Source organism: Vulpes vulpes, chromosome 5, assembly GCF_048418805.1.
Source record: "Vulpes vulpes isolate BD-2025 chromosome 5, VulVul3, whole genome shotgun sequence".
NCBI classification, from domain to species: Eukaryota; Metazoa; Chordata; class Mammalia; order Carnivora; family Canidae; genus Vulpes; species Vulpes vulpes.
Genome location: NC_132784.1, coordinates 118,838,466 through 118,856,416, shown reverse-complemented (window position 1 = coordinate 118,856,416; position 17,951 = coordinate 118,838,466). Strand labels below are relative to the sequence as shown.

At 37.9% G+C, this 17,951-nt stretch overlaps 1 protein-coding gene across 8 annotated transcripts in view; it reads right to left on the bottom strand.

The window, feature by feature from the left end:
* The window catches only part of CACNA2D1 (calcium voltage-gated channel auxiliary subunit alpha2delta 1), a 478,954-nt gene that overhangs the window by 298,972 nt on the left and 162,031 nt on the right, over window positions 1-17,951 (bottom strand). The window lies entirely within an intron of this gene.

The window sequence follows — 17,951 nt, the reverse complement described above, 5'->3', positions numbered from 1 at the left end:
GAAAAGCTGGTACCCCACAGTGAAATTTCAAACATCCTGGGAATCCTTCCTCCGTGGGATCAATTTGGGGATTCAGGACAAAGTCCCAGGAGATCTTCTTATACCATCTCACCTTTCACATTTTAATCTCTTAATCATTCTATAATGCTGAAGGAAAGAGAGGGAGAAAGAGAATGAACATATGTGTGTGAGCATGCTTGTGCTAATGATGAAAGGAAGGGAAGGGATGGGGAGGCAAGGTTGAGAAGGGTTAATGTGGCCCAAACATATATATGTGCAATTCATTTCTAGGTTTAGTGCAAATACTACTATATCAAAAGTATGAATTTAAATAGTATATATAGATGCAACTATCTTCAACTCCTCCAGGAACAAAAATGCCTCATTAGCCACCGTATTGTTGTATTGAAAGTCCTGGTAGAGGAACAAATAGAATTTCCTGGGCTGTAGGAACAGAATTATGGTGACACCTCTTTAACTGCTTCTAATCATTAAAAGAATGTACATTTCTAAAATAATTCTCCAAAATTCCTTTATCCTCATAAAGAAGATAAAATCTGTCGTCAAAAGGTTACTATGAGGCTTCAATAAAGGGAAAAAAAAAGTGAAGATGTCTAGTGTAGTGCATGACCCAGATTAGGGATGAAGTGACATTATGTGATTCTGAATACTCTTAAAGTCACAGTAAAGGAATTTTATTGCCAAGAATGAGAAATAATGGATTAACAGCACAGAGTAGTCTATGACACACTAGACCAAAAGAATTAATAATGAAAAATACTTTAATCAATTATCTAACCTATCTGAGACATTATTTTCAGCAGACAGTATTTTAGGATGTAAAATAAAGAAACTTAAAACAGATAAAAGTGCTCATGGTACTCCAAACAATCCTCATAATGTTACACTACACATGTCATTTGTTTCATATTCAACTTCACTACAATAACTTCTTTATCTCTTAGATGAAGAATTTTATTTGTAGGTTTTACCTAACTTATACTCCTCCTAGTAAGATTTTTGGTGTTGCATGTTTTTTAAAAAAAATTCCACTTTCTTATGCTCATATACTAGCTGGAAATAAGTCATGTATAGTGGTAATTGCTGAAAGAACATGCCTCCGTCAAATGCAAAAGATCCTATTCAATAAAACAACACTGCACAACACAAAAGTGATTTTCATTATATGAAATAGAAAACTTTCCTTCTCCAAACAGACTAATTGTGTTGATTTTTTTTCTTGATTTGTTTGTTTTGTATTATACACAGCCACACATCCCAAATCAATGTTGAGTCAGGCTCATATTAAATTCATTGCAAAGGGAAAAAAATATTTGGCCAAAACAATGAAAATGTATTTCGTTCGCATTTTATTAAAAATAAAGAGTGTGCCTTAGAATCATGTAGTGCCAGAGTTAAGAAACAAGTTCCTTGTGCTATAAAAGCCAATCTTGTTCTAAAACCACAAATCGAATTTTCAAGGAATACTTTAAATTATTTAGAAGTTGTATATTTAACTCTGGATAGTTATGATACTAAAACATTTTGGTATATGTTATATAGATATTTGTGTTTCCAATATCTATATAAATTCCGTACCAAAACATTTTAAACTGTACTGCTCTGGTCTTACATTTTACAATAAAACCAAGCCTTTACACGTGGCATATGAAACTGAACTGGTTCTCTCATTTCCTCCACCAGCCCACCTTCACAAGCACAGCTAAAGAAAAAAATCTTACTTATGATATGCCTTTCCAAAGAAGAGAAGCAAGAATCCTGGCTGATTTTAGTTAAAAATCATTTGAAATTCAATTCCACAGTAGATTTCATGCCTTGTAAATATTTTCAGATGTTTTCAAATATACATATTGGACATATAATTGGTTCCTATCTTTTGCTTCAATAAGGAAACAAAATTTCCAATTGGAACAGATTAGGTACCCAAATATTTACTTGTTATTGCCAATAATTAGTATTATCAATTCATGATTAAAACAGCCGTTGATGAATAAATGCTATTTGCCAAGCAATATGGTATTTTACACACGGTATCTCTTTTAATCCCCACAACAGGCCTGTGACCGAGGTGCCAGGCCCACGTCAGGGGTCAGAAGGCAGAGGCCCTGGGCCATTGGGCTCACACCCCCTCACACAACAGTGCATGGCTGCAGCCGCAGCAAATATCCTACGTGCTCATGATACTACAAGCTAGACTCCAGGCCCCAGGCCCTGAGCCTTTATATTCTCTATAACCTCCAAAGCGAAATCACAGAATTATTTACATTTAGCTCTAGCTTTTGAATTTTTAAAAGTACGGTTTGTAGTTCCTGCATTTAAATGTCAAAATTTCCATTTTCAAAGGTGACCAGAAATCCCATATTGGCTTCATAAAGGGAATAAAGACCAAAGACTTTTAAGAATTCTCTGGGCTGAGCTCAGTGTTTTTTCAACAGACTAATTTAGAGGTATAAAGCCTTTCATATTTCACCTTGATTTGTATCTTAAAATGAGAGAGTTTTCATTCATTAATTAATATTCACATTAATGAGATAATTTGGGGGTTTTATTATTTTTCAAAGGCACTGAGCTTCTCAAAGGAAAATATCTCACAGAAACAAAGTTCGTTCTTGTTATTAAAAATGCCATTTTTATCTCAATGGATAAATACTTCATATGTATATTCATTTATTAGGATTTTAATCAGCTTTAAATTCAAATCCATCACGACACTAAGGGATGAAGTATCCAAACCTTACACACAAATCCTTTTATTTATCAAAGAGGTTTCCATAATCCCATAAGACAAAAGGGAGAAAGTGAGAGTTTGAGAAACAAAGGAATCTAAAATAACTATTAACCATAATTGCATTTTCAAATGGTCTTCACAGACATTTTCTTATGTGCATACTGGATGTTTAGTTTTAGTTTTCTACAGTGGACCAAGAGCCCTAACCTATGTCTAACCGAATCAAGTAAGAACTTCTAACAGATGTGCTTAAAGGCCATTTGCAAGTAAAAAAATAGCATTGCCAAATGTCTTCACATCGGTTGATATAAAAGAAAAATGAGAGCAGCCCCAGTGGTGCAGCGGTTTAGCGCCGCCTGCAACCTGGGGCGTGATCCTGGAGACCCAGGATCGAGTCCCATATCGGGCTCTCTGCATGGAGCCTGCTTCTCCCTCTGCCTGGGTCTCCGCCCCTCTCTCTCTCTGCATCTCTATGAATAAATAAATAAAATCTTTAAAAAAAATAAAAGAAAAGAAAAATGAAATTAAACAAGAAACAAAGCAAGACATAAAACACGGAATGATCATGAGTAAAGGAAGCTAACAGCCACAGAAAAACAAGGTCACATGAAGGAAAATTTTTGTCAGTAAGAACAAAGTTCTTAGACCAATATCCCTGATGAACATGGATGCAAAAATTCTCAACAAGATACTAGCCAATAGGATCCAACAACACATTAAGAAAATTATTCACCATGACCAAGTAGGATTTATCCCCGGGACACAAGGCTGGTTCAACACTCGTAAAACAATCAATGTGATTCATCATATCAGCAAGAGAAAAACCAAGAACCATATGATACTCTCATTAGATGCAGAGAAAGCATTTAACAAAATACAGCATCCATTCCTGATCAAAACCCTTCAGAGTGTTGGGATAGAGGGAACTTTCCTCGACATCTTAAAAGCCATCTACGAAAAGCCCACAGCAAATATCATTCTCAATGGGGAAGCACTGGGAGCCTTTCCCCTAAGATCAGGAACAAGACAGGGATGTTCACTCTCACCACTGCTGTTCAACATAGTTCTGGAAGTCCTCGCCTCAGCAATCAGACAACAAAAAGACATTAAAGGCATTCAAATTGGCAAAGAAGAAGTCAAGCTCTCCCTCTTCGCCGATGACGTGATACTCTACATAGAAAACCCAAAAGCCTCCACCCCAAGATTGCTAGAACTCATACAGCAATTTGGTAGTGTGGCAGGATACAAAATCAATGCCCAGAAATCAATGGCATTTCTATACACTAACAATGAGACTGAAGAAAGAGAAATTAAGGAGTCAATCCCATTTACAATTGCACCCAAAAGCATAAGATACCTAGGAATAAACCTAACCAAAGAAGTAAAAGATCTATATCCTGAAAACTATAGAACACTTCTGAAAGAAATTGAGGAAGACACAAAGAGATGGAAAAATATTCCATGCTCATGGATTGGCAGAATTAATATTGTAAAAATGTCAATGTTACCCAGGGCAATTTATACGTTTAATGCAATCCCTATCAAAATACCATGGACTTTCTTCAGAGAGTTAGAACAAATTATTTTAAGATTTGTGTGGAATCAGAAAAGACCCCGAATAGCCAGGGGAATTTTAAAAAAGAAAACCATAGCTGGGGGCATCACAATGCCAGATTTCAGGTTGTATGACAAAGCTGTGGTCATCAAGACAGTGTGGTACTGGCACAAAAACAGACACATAGATCAATGGAACAGAATAGAGAACCCAGAAGTGGACCCTGAAATGTACGGTCATCTAATATTCGATAAAGGAGGAAAGACTATCCATTGGAAGAAAGACAGTCTCTTCAATAAATGGTGCTGGGAAAATTGGACATCCACATGCAGAAGAATGAAACTGGACCACTCTCTTGCACCATACACAAAGATAAACTCAGAATGGATGAGAGATCTAAATGTGAGACAAGATTTCATCAAAATCATAGAAGAGAACACAGGCAACACCCTCTTTGAACTCGGCCACAGTAACTTCTTGCAAGATACATCCACAAAGGCAAAAGAAACAAAAGCAAAAATGAACTATTGGGACTTCATCAAGATAAGAAGCTTTTGCACAGCAAAGGATACAGTCAACAAAACTAAAAGACAACCTATAGAATGGGAGAAGATATTTGCAAATGACATATCAGATAAAGGGCTAGTTTCCAAAATCTATAAAGAACTTATTAAACTCAACACCAAAGAAACAAACAATCCAATCATGAAATGGGCAAAAGACATGAAGAGAAATCTCACAGAGGAAGACATGGACATGGCCAACATGCACATGAGAAAATGCTCTGCATCACTTGCCATCAGGGAAATACAAATCAAAACCACAATGAGATACCACCTCACACCAGTGAGAATGGGGAAAATTAACAAGGCAGGAAACAACAAATGTTGGAGAGGATGAGGAGAAAAGGGAACCCTCTTACACTGTTGGTGGGAATGTGAACTGGTGCAGCCACTCTGGAAAACTGTGTGGAGGTTCCTCAAAGAGTTAAAAATAGACCTGCCCTACGACCCAGAAATTGCACTGTTGGGGATTTACCCTAAAGATTCAGATGCAATGAAACGTCGGGACACCTGCACCCCGATGTTTCTATCAGCAATGGCCACAATAGCCAAACTGTGGAAGGAGCCTCGATGTCCATCGAAAGATGAATGGATAAAGAAGATGTGGTTTATGTATACAATGGAATATTACTCAGCAATTAGAAACGACAAATACCCACCATTTGCTTCAACGTGGATGGAACTGGAGGGTATTATGCTGAGTGAAATAAGTCAATCGGAGAAGGACAAACAGTGTATGTTCTCATTCATTTGGGGAATATGAATAATAGTGAAAGGGAATATAAAGGAAGGGAAAAGAAATGTTGGGAAATATCAGGAAGGGAGACAGAACATAAAGACTCCTAACTCGGGGAAACGAACTAGGGGTGGTGGAAGGGGAGGAGGGCGGGTGTTGGAGGGGAATGGGTGACGGGCACTGAGGTGGACACTTGACGGGATGAGCACTGGGTGTTTTTCTGTATGTTGGTAAACTGAACACCAATAAAAATTAATTAAAAAAAAAAAGAACATAGTTCTTCATCACTTAGGAATTCCTGATGTAGTGTCCTCTATTACAAATTTCCTCCATGCGTAGTATACTCAAATTTTTAAAAGTATCACCACATCTGTTATCTTATTTGATCTTAAGGACTTTGTGAGTAGCTTTCATATGTTTCCCCAGGCCATACATGAGCAATTTACTTTTACACAATGTCACATGTGCAAATAGGTAGCAAAAGCAGGCATATCATCAGTCATCCCATTAACTAAATGTTCCTGTAGTATACTTAGTTTAAAAATGTGTGTTTATGTGTGTGTGTGTGTGTGTGTGTGTGTGTGTAAAACTGTAGTCTGATTATTGGTAAGTTACACCTATTCCTTTATATAAGAACTCTGAGTGTCTCTCTTCAAGGTTCATTTATAGATTAGCTTATTTAAAATGTATCTTGGGGCACCTGGGTGGCTCGGCGGTTGAGTCTGCCTTCGGCTCAGGTCGTGATCCCCGGGGTCCTGGGATGGAGTCCCGCATCAGGCTCCTCACAGGGAGCCTGCTTCTCCCTCTGTCTATGTCTCTGACTCTGTGTCTCTCGTGAATAGATAAATAAAGTCTTTAAAAAACAATAATAACAAAATGTACTGTAAAAATTTATTTAAAATCTGTTGGAGAATCTGGAGGGCAGACATAGACAGCTAAATTGAAGTGCCAGAGTAACATAAAGAGATCTCAGAAATAAATACAGGTAATGAAAGTGCAATGCTGGGCAACAGAATATATGAATGCACAAGCATGATTTGTATCTGGAGATAGATCGTGTATTTCTTACATTAGAATAAGTGCTAAACTAAAGGAGGCAAAGCAGGAGTTCAGAAGTACCTTACAAGTTGTGAAGAAGGGAGGGGCACGTGGGTTGCTCAGTCGTTGAGCATCCTACTCTTGGTTTTGGTTCAGGTCATGATCTCCTGGGTATGGGATGGAGCCCCATGTTGGACTCCATACTCAGCAGGGAGTCTGTTTGGAGAGTCTCTCCTTCTGCCCTCCCCCCAAGTAAATAAATAAATCTTTAAAAAAAACTTGTGAAGGGCGTGGCTGCCTGGGTCATAAATGCAGACCACAAGTAATCCAGAAATTTCACCTTCAGTATGACACACAAATGGATGGCTTGATAAAGTACACCCTCAAGGTCTGCATTAAAGAGCAGCTGAAAGATCAAAACACTAAAGCCTTTGGAAAATCAATTTCCAAAATCTTTCCTTAACAGTCCCAGCTTTGCAACTTTCATATACATAAACACAATTACCAGGATTATTTTAATTGTCTAATTTTAACCATATTCTACTTCTGTAGACAATTGCAATATGCTTTCCATCAAAATCAGATGAATTATACATGGGAAAAAAATCTTTGATCATTATTGCCTCTCACACTTGGGAAAAGTGTAATAAAATTGAAAATGTCGCAAGGCTCAGAGCTGATTTTCTAACAAAGCATAAAGCATCCTTCAGCATGTCCACTCAAATGTAGCGAGCAGCACTGACTCCAAGCAAGAAATAAAATGTGTCAGGTGCACAGCAATTCCATGGCAAGTCTTATGCTGGCCACTGGAACATGAAGGTTTCATAGTATCAATGATTACAGTCTTACCCAAATCAAGGTTCTCATAGATGAGACAAAATTCTCTGAATCTCCCTGGACTTGCTCAGCCCTGCAGTGATGCAGAATTGTTTTCATCTTGAATAAACCTTTGAATAATCCTCTATTCATGCAAGAGTCTCCACTATGCAATTGAAATTCACCTTTAATGGCTTCCAAGGAGAAAAGAACTCTTTGGTTTGGTATTTTTCAAGGTGGAAGAAAACGCAAATAATGGCATAACTAAACACGCTACATGGTAAAACTTGTTGAAGACGCTTGTTAAATAAATAACAGCGGCACCCCAAATCTGCTAAAAGACAAGCATTCTTAAATATTCGGTAATTTGACTTGTTGCATATTCCTTATTCAGCTAAACACACACCATTTAAAAAACGCTTTTGTTAGTTTTGCAAAATTCACTTTGAAGAAAAGGTGGTCAAATCTCCATTTTCACTTATTAGAAACTGGCAACATTAGAAAATAAAATACAAAAAAAAAAAAAAAAGAAAAGAGAAGAGAAGAAAATACACATCCATGGTTTCCTATAAAAATCCTGATAATAGGGATCCCTGGGTGGCGCAGCGGTTGAGCGCCTGCCTTTGGCCCAGGGCGCGATCCTGGAGACCCGGGATCGAATCCCACGTCGGGCTCCCGGTGCATGGAGCCTGCTTCTCCCTCTGCCTATGTCTCTGCCTCTCTCTCTTTCTCTCTCTGTGACTATCATAAATAAATAAAAAAAAAAAAATTAAAAAAAAATCCTGATAATAATAATAAAAAAAAAAATTCTTGGGATGCCTGGGTGGCTCGGCGGTTGAGCATCTGCCTTTAGCTCAGGGCTTGATCCTGTGGCCCTGGGATCAAGTCCCACGTCTGGCTCCCTGCATGGAGCTTGCTTCTCCCTCTGCCTGTGTCTCTGCCTCTCTCTGCGTGTGCGTCTCTCATTAATAAATAAGTAAAATCTTAAAAAAAAAAAAAGAAGAAGTCCTCATAACTTCACTCTGCAGCAGAGCATAAGCTATCGAGTCACATTTAAACATATTCTCTTTGGCAGCTGTAAGTACATTAATGAGCGCTATGCATGGGCTCTACAGGGCGTACGTCTTGGCCACTTGGCCTGACTGCAGGGCAGTACCCTGCTGTGCGATCGGAGCCACTGCCTTCAGGATAAACTCATTTCAGGCTATCCCAGTAACGGCGGCCCTTCAGAGCACTAGGCCTCTGTGTCTGGAAATTACGATGAATCACTAGGTTCAAAAAAATAAGTACCAAAAACTGTTATTTTTTAAGTGCCTCATGCTCATTCCAAGGAAAAAACTAGAAACCACTGATAAGCAAAATAAGCACATGCCCTACAGGCCGCTCAGTCAATCTTAGAGTACGTATTACAGGTATATATACACTTCCACATCTCGTGCATAAATAGAGCTATTAATTTACACATTTAATGTATAAATATCTTATCACCTTAAAAAGATATTTGCATAACTCTGTTGCTCACATTATAGTAGAATGTGAAGGTATTTTCCGGTCTATAAACAAAAAATGGTTCTGTAAATATACATCATTTTTAATGAACCAATCCACTATTATTTACACCAAAACATCTGAGAAACATTACAGACCCTTTTTTCAAACCCTACATAAGAAGATTTTGTTTCAGAAGCTGCTCTATGGGTGCAGGTGGGCTGCCCCCTGGGTCACGCGCGGGCTGCCAGCCTGGGGCAGCAGCGCCGAGGAAAGCGACAGCCCCGACGAAACAGCTAGAATAGCTGTCCGCGCTCCTCCAATTGGTGGTTGTTCTATAAAAGTGTTTTAAACTTATTTTGGAGAATATTCAGACAGCTCTGATCTTTATGAAAAGGGCAGACCATCTCTTGCTCGTGACACAGACACACAGACCTGTGGGAAATGAGACAGATTTCTGGTGCCCTTTTGGCCAATTCTGTCGGCTTTATGTATCAACACACTCTTCGTTTTCACTCTCTACACCCCCACCCCAAGAGCAGAAGAGCCACAGAGAAGGCTCCCACCCCAAAGGTCCTCTTCCGGGCCCTTCAGCCCACAGCTTATCCCCCAGAGTCACCAGTGTCCAGAAGAAGGGAAGCCACAGTGTGCGGCACACAGCAAGCGGACGTCCTAGGACTGCTGACCAAGGTAGTTTTCTCTTCTTACAGCCTCTTGGACATTTTTTATTTTAAGTTTTTTTTAAGATTTTATTTATTTTTTCATGAGAGACAGAGAGAGAGAGAGAGAGAGAGAGAGGCAGAGACAGGGGCAGAGGGAGAACCAGGCTCCACACAGGGAGCCTGACGTGGGACTCGATCCCGACACCCCAGGATCATGACATGAGCCACCGAGGTGCCCCCTCTTGGAAATTTTTTATTTTTTTATTTTTTTTTAATTTTTTTTTAATTTTTTATTTATTTATGATAGTCACAGAGAGAGAGAGAGAGGCAGAGACACAGGCGGAGGGAGAAGCAGGCTCCATGCACCGGGAGCCTGATGTGGGATTCGATCCCGGGTCTCCAGGATCGCGCCCTGGGCCAAAGGCAGGCGCCAAACCACTGCGCCACCCAGGGATCCCTGGAAATTTTTTAAATGGGGATTTGGAGCAGGGCAATAACATATCATTAACGAACTAATTTGGAATTAAACTATACCCATCTTTTTTTTTAAGATTTTATTTATTTATTCATGATAAACACACAGAGAGAGCAAGAGACAGAGAGAGAGGCAGAGACACAGGCAGCAGGAGAAGCAGGCTCCATGCAGGGAGCCCGACGTGGGACTCGATCCCGGATCTCCAGGATCACGTCCTGGGCCAAAGGCAGGTGCTAAACTGCTGGGCCACCCAGGGATCCCAATACCCATCTTTTTTTTAAGCCAATTTGAGCATGTAACCCTGCAAGTGAAAGCAGAGGAACCAAACTCTCCTCACAGGCCCAATGAGCTCTGCCCTGAAACATATCCACTCATGTGTTGTTGGGATTCTTGGTGCTTCGTCATGGAAACAGAGGCTCAATGGATTTGATGGCATTAGGTAGACAAACACATTTTTTTTTTCAATTATTAACTATAAGGAGAGAGCCTCCATGACCATTTCACCTGATTTGTTAGATTTCTTTAGGATAAATCAAGTTGGTGTTTTAACACTAAAGATGTTTCAACATTACAAATTAATTCTTCAGTAATCCTGAAATTTGGAAAGAGAATATACAAAGAACAAATTTGACCTCTATGAAATACACACACACATACACACACACACACACACACACACACACACTGAGAGAGAGAGAGAGAGAGAGAGAGAGAGAGATGAGCCCTGAGCTCTTCAAATAATAAGCTTCCTATTTTATAGAAAATGAACTTAGGTAGTACTACAAATGTGTGAAAAGGCCCTGGTATAAGCAATTGACACTAAATGGTTTATAATGTAACTAAGCTACACCTGAAAACACTGAGCAGGCCAAGCAAAGAATGTAAATATTACACAGGCTCTCTGGCAGATTCTAAGATGCCATAGGTCATGACCATGTCTATTAATAATAATCATCATCACCACACTAAAATAAAGGTGACAAAGTACTCATGCTATATAGGTTAGTGATGGCCACTCAAGAAGTCAGCTGACCCCATATAAATGAATGTTCATAGTGGGAAGGTATTTTGTTTCTTAAACACCATAGAAATGAGGACTTACCATTTCCTACTGAGATATTTTGAAAATCATTCTCCTCTTTACCTCATCATGTAAATTAGGACAGACAAAGTAATTTTTAGGGGCCCACAGTCAGTGGCATTAATTATCTTCTCTCTGAGAGTGATCACTATGGCAAAAGGAGTCCAAGCTTCAACTGTTCTTGTTTAAGCAATGACCTTATCTGTGAAAGATCTCGCTTTTTCATAAATATCAATTCCTAACTCACTATAAGAAGACGTTTTAATTTAATCTTATATTCAGCATTCTGCTTTTAGTACACAGCATTCTTCTAGGAAATTAAATATTGGCTCTTTTGTGTGTTCTTGTCTTTTTAAAAAGATTTATGGTCCACTGGTAATTTCCAACATCTATCAGTTGAAAATTTGTTTTCCATCAGTATCCTTTTTTCCAAGACTATCAGCAACCAAAACTCACTTCCCACTTTACCACAAGAATATCTCAGGACTTGGTTTATATAATTTTTAATAATCTTTTTCCAGATATTTTTAAATGTTAAGAAAGTCTGCCACACACATTTATCTATGTACTGAAATAAATGAAGCCAGGAACAAGAAGGAAAAGTCATAAGGAACATAATAAGTCAGTTATCTCTATCTGTATTCAAAAATCTTCATTAAGTCAGGGGATATAACAAAGAATGTTGATCTCTCAGATCCTTCCCTATCTTCCATCTCTCAACGCCATGCTGTCATAAGAAGTTACTGAACAATATTAAACAAAGCCAGAAATACCACCTGCTTCTGCCACCTGCATAATTTCCACATTTTTAAAAGGCTTATATAATAGTTTACTAGCACCTAAAATAGGTTGCTGTTGCGATATCAGAAAACTAAGAGATTTTAAATCATCCACTAAGGACAATCAGGAAAGAAGGCACAAAGGCCTTTTTGTCATACTGGAAATTTTATCTTCACAGGAGTCTGGGCTACATTGCTGTAAACATCTGTCAACACTCATTTAGTTTCACACAAAATTTGTGTATTTCATTCTACATAAATTATACCTCAAACTAAGTACATAAATACAGATACATATTAAATAATCCAAAAAAAGTACAATTATATTTATCACTGCAACGTTGCAATTAGATCCTTATAAAGCAATCGCTCGATAGCCATGCCCATGAAGGACAGTATGGATGTGCAAGGATTGGGCTGTAATGCATTTTTCCATTTTCCTTCTAGGCTTTGAAAGTGATTTGGTGCTGCTATGCCTTCTGTTCTTTTTCTTTTCAGAACTATACATTAAAAACACTTTTTCAGCTTTTTATATGCCACATATTAGGTTCATTAAAATAATTTCCAAGTTAATTTTAAAAATGTCAAGAAATCCATTAGCGTTTACACACCTGGGAAGGCATGGGAGACGGCACGCGCACCTGGACCTGCCTAATGCCAAATGCCTAGTTTTCTAAAGGCAAACATTTCTGGTCAACAAACAGTTATCAGTTGTAGAACTACAAAGCACAGACAAGATTAAAAAGTCTAGGGACACCTGGGTGGCTCAGTGGTTGAGCGTCCACCTTAGGCTCAGGGCGTAATCCCAGATCCAGGGATCAAGTCCCACATGGGGCTTCCTGCGAGGAGCCTGCTTCTCCCTCTGCCTGTGTCTATGCCTCTCTCTCTCTCTTTCTCTCTGGATCTCTAATGAATAAATAAATAAAATCTTTTTTAAAAATCTGGCAAATCATCATTTCACTACTTGAATTAGTGCATCCTTCAAAATGCAAGAGTATCAAGTTCATTATGTCCTTTACTATAGATTACTTACTAGATACTACAAGATGACCACTTTCTAAATATGTTTTGCCCTATTCTTACTCCTACTCAACAATGAGAATGTGAACATGCTTCAGAAGAGACAAAATAAGGATACTGTATACTGTAATAAGCTTCCCTCCTTTGCAATTAAAATAATAGGTAACATTCCTCTGAGCAACGATGTTGTGCAAAACATTTTGCTGTTTTATGTAGTTCTCAAAACCATGGTCCAAGGTCATTATTCTTGTAGTGTTCATTTTTCAATCAGGAAAATAAAGCACAGACAGGTTAAGTAACTTGCCATTAGTAATAGCTGATAAGCAATGGAGCTAGGACTTGAAAAGCGACAGGGCTGCCTGGCCTTATCACAACTACACCAGTCATACTTCCTCTCTTAATTAAACATGGATTTGGTCATTCATTAAAACTATATTTGCTGAGTGCTCAGTGTACTCATCAATGGAGATAGAGAGCTCTTGTGCGTGAGGATTACAAAACAGAGGACACCACAGCTCTAGAACATGTTACTGCAGTGTGGTAAGAACTCAGCTGTTTAAGCAAAAGGAGCTGCCCTTAACCCCAATACAAAACAGTGAAGAGGGTGAGTTGGAAGAGAGAGAAAGCAGACTAAAATCTAGGAAGGTTTTGTGGAGAAAGCCCACTTTTCAGGATGAGAAGTTAAGAAGGTAAAGCATACCACGAAGGGTGTTGCAAGGTCAGAACACAGCGTGTGGGCAGCCAGAGAATGCAAGTGTGAGCAGCTACAGAGACAGGAGGAGGAGCGGCCAGGAAAACAGGGCTCCTGCCAGAATGCAAGCTCTGTTTGGCTTTCAAAATAATTTGAGTTACATCCTGAAGGGAATGAGACATGAGTATGGAATTTGGGGTAGAGAAATGAAATACATTTTGAATTTAAAAAAGATGACTGGCCGTAGTGTGGAAAATCAATCAAATCAAAGGGTATTAAAACTCTAAAGCAAGAGGACAGTTGCAAAAAAACAGATCAGAAATGATAAAAGGCATGAACTGAGGTAGGGATGATGGCCGTGGCTAGCAAGACTTCTGGACTTGACTTAAAAGGGGAAACCATAAAAAGGAACTGTGTAAGTACAGTATTGTTATATTTTATGTATAATATAATGTCCAAGAACATTAGTCAAGGACATAACGATAAAAACTGTTGGCTATGGAAGATGATCTCATTTTATGAGGAAGTCTGAAAGATACTGATAAATATTTTAAGACGACCAAGAAAAATCTGGTAAGATGTACAATATTAACATACAGAAGAAATGCACATTAAGGTTGTATATTAAATCCTTCTCTCTCTTATTTTTCATTTAATAAATATCATGGTCTGACATAATATATTGTTATCACATGAATTTCAACAGAAATAAAATGCAGTTAATATTTATTCTCCAGAAATTTGCGAGGTTTTAGAACAGATTCCTTGAAGCTACTAAACCATGAATTTACCATGTATATTCCCATATGGCTAAGAAACATAAGGTTAAAAATATTTTTTAAGTGGCACAGGTTTGGGGAAAAAGACAAAAACAAAAACAAAAAACCTCTTTTCTTCCTTGACAAGTCAATTTGATGAGCAACTTCACCTTCCCCCTGACTCTGTGCTTGGGGAGTGTTTCTATTCTGATTTAAAAACTAATATCAAAAACTGATGCCACCAGCAGATTATTCATCTGATCTTTATTTTACTTTACTAATAAAGAAAAACAAATTACATTTTTTCTTTGCCACATACTAAATAGGGGGCTTCTAAAAAGTGGATTATATATCATTAAGGGCTTAAAAAGATAACATTTTTCCCTCCTCTCACCTTATTCCATCCCTGAAATTTATTTTGGTCAATTCGTATGGTGTCTTTCCAAAAATGAATAAACGAACAAATAAATTAACATTCAGCATAAATCCCTTGGAAATCCTGTGTTTTCCTGAAACGTCCTTAACGGGGAAAAAAAATAATAATATATACACAACTGTGGAAAAAGAAAGCCTTAATGATTGCTTGTTTTCATATATCTTTCACTAGTTCAATTTTCTTCAAATTTTCATTTGTTTAGCCCTATTATTCTGCTTTTAATTCTTCACGTGCCTTTTTGGCAGACACTCCTTGTGTGGGGAGGACAGAATGTGTTCAAGACCTATAGGAAAACAGCATTATTTCCCTTTCCAAGGCTGGGTGGTCTCTCCTTGCCCAAATAAGCATAACATTTTCTGAATTAGTAAGATGGGTCAGTCATATGTTTTGAAAAGTAATTACATAACATTATGGATATTATATAATATTATGCTAGCATTCGTCTCTTTGCTAGTATATACAGTAGAATTTTTCTCAGTGTTAATGTATCTTGTCTGTAGAATATAAGCTTTTTGAGAACAAGCAACTTGCCTTTTTTGTTCACTGATTTATCCCCAGAGTACAAAATAAAGCTTATCCCATTAGCGAGCTCTTGATAAATATTTCATTAAGGAAAAAATTAACCCAGTTCATAAGATAGAAGAACTATCATGTTCTGGATCCCTACAGTTGGCATAACCTATATGTCTTCTGCCTGAGGGTGAAACTTCTTAAAAAGCCAAATGATAGATATGCCTGGGTGACTCAGCGGTTGAGCATCTGTCTTCAGCTCAGGGCGTGATCCTGGGGTCCTGGGATCGAGTCCCCCATCGGGATCCCTGCATGGAGCCTGCTTCTCGCTCTGCCTGTGTCTCTGCCTCTCTCTGTGTCGCTCATGAATAGATAAATAAAACTAAAAAAATTAAAAAAAAAAAAGCCAAATGATAAACAGCTTCTGAGCATGTGATCAGAATAAGGTGCCTTAGATGAATGATATACTCAATAGTAATGAGTAGAAGACACTGATTTTGCATCTAAGGACAGTCTTTTCAATGGTTCCTAAATGTCAAAGGTCAATAGCTAAATGTCTCCCTCTACAGGTAATGCTTGGTCACTGCTGAAGGCTTTCTCTACGGTCTCCCATCTTTATTTAAACTAAATAACCAAGTGCCCTTCAGCTTAGTACTTTAATTCTTTAAATAAGTGAATGCATTCCATCAAATTACTCAAGCAATCATTCTGGATTACTAAGACTCATACTTCAGGCTTCCAATATGAGTATGTGCCTGCATATCAATTAAAATTTGACTATCACAGTTTGATTTTTCTTTCCAAGTTGCTGTCGGATGCTTCAACACTAAGCTTCCAAGTATGGAAAAGAATATATGAAAGTATAAATGTACTCTTTCCTTGCACAATTCACTATGTGTTTTCTTTTTCTTTTTTTTTAAAGACTGTGTGTTTTCTAATACATTTTGCTAACAATAACATTAAGTTGGACCAGAGTGTAATACAGATTATGTAGAGCATATAATCATTTATGGGTACAGAAAAGTATAGATATACACCGGTATTTTACATATATAGCATATGCTTCAAAGAGAGAATAAAGATTAGTGGTATAGAATTATAAAAACTGTTTTAAAAGTGTATTTGAATCTTTCAAAATGAGTTTACTGTTTTGTTTAGAAAATGTTAGTTAAAACCTAACTTATAAATTAATGCTTATGGATGAAAACCCTTAAGTCATTCAGTAGAGGATACTATGATAATATTATTTTGACAAAATAGAAGCACAGAGAACTGAAATAACCTGAAACTTTAAGTTATTTAAAATCTGAAGCAAGGGACGCCTGGGAGGCTCAGTGGTTGAACAACTGCCTTCAGCTCAGGGAGTGATCTTGGAGTCCAGGGATACAGTCCCATATGGGGCTCCCTGTGTGGAGCCTGCTTCTCCCTCTGTATAGGTCTCTGCACCTCTCTCTCTCTCTCTCTCTCTCTCTTTCTCTCATGAATAAATAAATTTTAAAAAATAGAAATAAAATCTGAAGCAAACTTCATTGGGAATAATGTCAACAATGAAGGTGGCAGAAACAAATCTCATCTGAGTTATTATAATTTGGAAGTATTCGGTTTTGCTCTGCAAACTAACCAGATTATACTATACCATCTTTGTTTTTTGTATCGGTATCAAATGTTAATACTTTTTATAACAAGGAAGGAAGGAAGGAAGGAAGGAAGGAAGGAAGGAAGGAAGGAAGGAAGGAAAGAAAGAAAGAAAGAAAAGAAAGAAAGAAAGAAAGAAAGAAAGAAAGAAAGAAAGAAAGAAAGAAAGAAAGAAGGGGGAGAGAGGGAGGAGAAAAGAGAGAGAGGGGAATGAGGGGGGAGGGAGGGAAGGAGAGAAAATAAGCAAGTTTCTGTAGGTTTCAGTCAAGAAAACAGTTCATTTTTCCCTCCTTTTAGGACACTCAGTATGGTATCTTACATAAGGCTTTACAGTCGAGCAAATCAGCTCTAGTCAGCTCCGCTCCTCGAAGGGACTGGCACAGGATACAAGACAGGATTCTGGCCCCAAGCCTGTAGCAGTCTATATTTTACCACCAATCATATACATTACCCCTGGCTTGACACTAAAAACACACACTCAGTGCCAGTCATCTATTTTCAGGGAAAATGCATATGCATCTTGGGATAATTTCCATTTACAACTGGCAACTCAATCCACTGAATTAAATCACACTCCTTGTTTTGATATAAAGCCAATGTGGTGATGCCTAAAATATGATTCCAGGCGCTGAGTTACAACAATGAGATCACAAACAAAGACATGAAGGGATTAATGAGAGTAAGAATTCTACACTCCAGGACTTAAATACACCTGAAAACAGGTAGTCAGAACAGAATAACCATAAATATGTCCTTTTTCTTTTTACTATGTATAACCTCTCGTTTAAGAAGTTAAGTTGGGAGACAGTATTTTATTATACATATTAGATTATTAGACTATTTAGACAATTTCTCACATTAAGAAAAAAATACTGGTCCATGAAATGTGAAAATCTGGGAAGCTCTGGTATGAGTTTGGCTATAAAGAAGAGAAGACACACATTAGCTGGTGGAAAAAG